General features: G+C 51.3%; 1 pseudogene; it reads left to right on the top strand.

The window, feature by feature from the left end:
• Positions 1-223: 223 nt before the first annotated feature.
• Positions 224-324, top strand: LOC119822129 (annotated as a pseudogene).
• The last annotated feature ends 2742 nt before the right edge of the window (positions 325-3066 follow it).

Genomic DNA, 3066 nt, shown 5'->3' with positions numbered 1-3066 from the left:
GGGACTACAGGTAGGAGGAAACTGACTCCAGAAATTGCTCCCTGTCATGTGCACCTTGACATATGATTGTCCACACATATGCACGCAAGATACACTAAAACGTAATAAAAGAACTGACAATTGTGTATAATCTGAGTGGTCATCCGCACAGTACTGACGAGGGTAAACATCCGTTACAGCAGTCGGTGCTGTCACCTGCTGGCCGCTCATGGGTGCAATTCTGAAACTTTTGAGAGCACATGAACTAAAATTGGAACGATACAGAGAAGATTAGCATGGCCCCTGCTCAAGGATAACACGCAAATTCGTGAAGCGTTTATTTTTAAGAAAGAAAAGAAAAAAAAGAAACTTTTGAGGGACAGAGTAAAAGACCTTCCACCACGCAGCTTTCCAGGATACCATGGGACCCTTCAATTGGCAGATGACCTTGGCAGCAACCGCCACTAACCCCACCGACCGTTGCCCAACACTACCTTTCTACGCATGCGTGCATCATGAAGAGGCCAGTAATTGGCATCTCTGGGGACCAATGAGACGCAGCAATTTTCAATGAAGTTTGAAAAGGATTCTCATAAGCCAATGAGACTTCGAGTGTATTATCTGGCCCCGAAGTTGCCTCTTTCAGGGACCCTGAGAGGAGACAGACACGAGACTGGAACGTATCAGGGAGCGCCTTCCAAGCCCGAGATCTGGTGAGGGCATTGTGGAGCCAGAGAGATTCTGCTGCTTAAAAAGAAAAGGAGCAGTGAGGGACCAGATCTCTGAGACCTGGGGAAAGAAGCCAGTGAGGAAGAGCAGGGGAAAGGCGGGGACAGGGGTCAGCGGCGGGCTTGAGTCTGGGGAGGAGGCTGGGCCTGGACTCTTGGATCCGAGGGAGGGGGTCTAGATACGTAGGCCTGAGTTTGAGAAACAAGGACTGAAGTCTTGGGTCTGAGGGAGAACTGGCCCTGGATTCCGGAATCTTGAAGGAAGGAGGCTGTGCTCTTAGGAGGCTGGGATAGTTCTCTGGTTCTGGATTCTCAGAGTCTCAGTTCTGGGCTTTGTGTTTAAGAGAAGCATCTGGGGACTAGACAGCCAGCCACGCATAGCTGCAGGAGGAGGCCGTGGTTGCTACTCCTTCATGCAGGGTACTGGGTTCTGTACACTTAGGCCTGAAGCTTGTTGATCAGAATTCTGGGTCCTGTAAGGTGGGAGGAGCACAAACCAGATTCCACATTCCTAGGATAGACAAACCAGGGCCCTTAGAATTCGAGGTCTGGGGGAGCTGGATGCTGAGAGCCGGGACTCCGAGGCCTGGAGAAGATTCTGCCTGGGACCTGAAGTCCTGAGGCTTAAAGCAGGGGGCTCCTGGACCGGTATCCTGCATCTGGACACTGAAGGAACAGCTGCTGGGTTCTTGCTGTAAGCAATCCATGGCTGAGTCTGAGAACTGCAACCAGAGAACATGAGGCCCAGTAAATTGTAACTTCCAAGCAACTCAGGATGGACTGACTTTACCTTCTTGTGTCCCGTGAAGTTGGCATCGGCCAGAGACCAGGGGTTAATGTCTGTCTGTGTGGCTGAAGAGTCTCCTGTTCTCCATCAGTTCCCAGGTCCTGATCAGCTCTTCCCATCCTCGGAGAGGCCATGGCAGCCTGCTGCATCCAGTACTTACTGCTCCTCTTCGTGCTGGGCTTCACCCCCTTCTCAGGTGAGGATGTAGAGGAGCAATGGGCACACCGTCATTTGAGTGTCTTCACTGAGAATCTCTTAACAGACTGGGGGAGGAGGAAATGATGTCAGATGTGGGAGGAGAAGAATGTGTGCAAAGACCCTGAGGAGGACAACGTGTGAGACACCCCTGACTCTACTGACCCACTTTGGTCACCCAAACCCTGCCCAGAATTTCAGAGAGAAGTCAAAGCCTTATGTGTCCCTTGGTCCTTTGTTAATAATGGGCGCCACCATAGTGTTCCCCTGCCGCCTGCTCCTTGCCTTGGCCTGCATAGTTCTGTCGCCCTAGGAAGCCGCTCACTCTCCATTTGTTCCATGACACTGTGTGATGTCCCCTAGCCTGAAGGACTGTATATGTGCCACAGTGACTGAGAGTGGATGGTCAAGTCACATGGGGACCTCTGGGCCATCCTAAGCCTTTGGAAGGTTTTAGATGCATTTTCATTTTTCTAATTATGTATAGGGGATTGTCTGTCTGTCTTTCTGCCTGCCTGCCTGTCTGTCTGCTTGCCTGCCTGCAAGGAGGGTATGTGCTCTTAAGTGCAGAACATTAACCTCGGAACTTCCAAGGGAGCAAGTGCTCTTTACCCCTGAGCCATCTCTAGAACCCTTTCAGAAGTCAGATTTATTCTGGAGGAGATAGGGACCTACCAGAATTTTCTGTCTTCTTGGGGCTTCTTAGAGTTTCTCAGATCCCTGACATGATTACCTTATCCTTTAAGAGGACCCCAGAGCTGTGTGGTAAAATAAGGTAGGGGGAGAAGTGAAGGGGGCTCCGAGAGACCCACAACACTCATGCAACGGCCCTGGCATCTTGCAGCTGGATGGAAGCATTAGAGGCGGCCACAGTGCTCAGGTTCTGCAGTTGCTGTGCAGAATAAGCCACAGGGTTTCCTGGAGAATGCAACAGGGGCTGGTGGGAGGCCAGCTTGGACCACATGGCGAGAGCCTTTCTCAGACACACAAAATGAGGGCACAATGGGCTCATCTGTACCGTCATTTCTGTGTCCAGGCACCAAGCAGGCCCAGTGCTCACTCACTGTCAGCCTATTGATCTCTTTGGAATCTCAGGCTTCTCAGTCCAGGCACTGCATTAGGCTGGGGAGATGGCTCTGATGGTAAAGGGTCTGCAACACCAGGGCTGGGGAAGAGCCCTGGTCTCACTGTTTAGTGGGTCCAGCCAAATGAGGGAGCTGTACTTTCAGCAAGAGACTCTGGATCAAACAGGGGGTCAACTCTGATTAAGGAAAACACCAAACATTGACTCTGAGCACACACACACACACACACACACAGAGAGAGAGAGAGAGAGAGAGAGAGAGAGAGAGAGAGAGAGAGAGAGAGAGAGAGGAG

This window comes from Arvicola amphibius, chromosome 8 (genome assembly GCF_903992535.2).
Source record: "Arvicola amphibius chromosome 8, mArvAmp1.2, whole genome shotgun sequence".
Taxonomy (NCBI): Eukaryota; Metazoa; Chordata; class Mammalia; order Rodentia; family Cricetidae; genus Arvicola; species Arvicola amphibius.
This window is presented reverse-complemented; position numbering and strand designations above follow the sequence as displayed.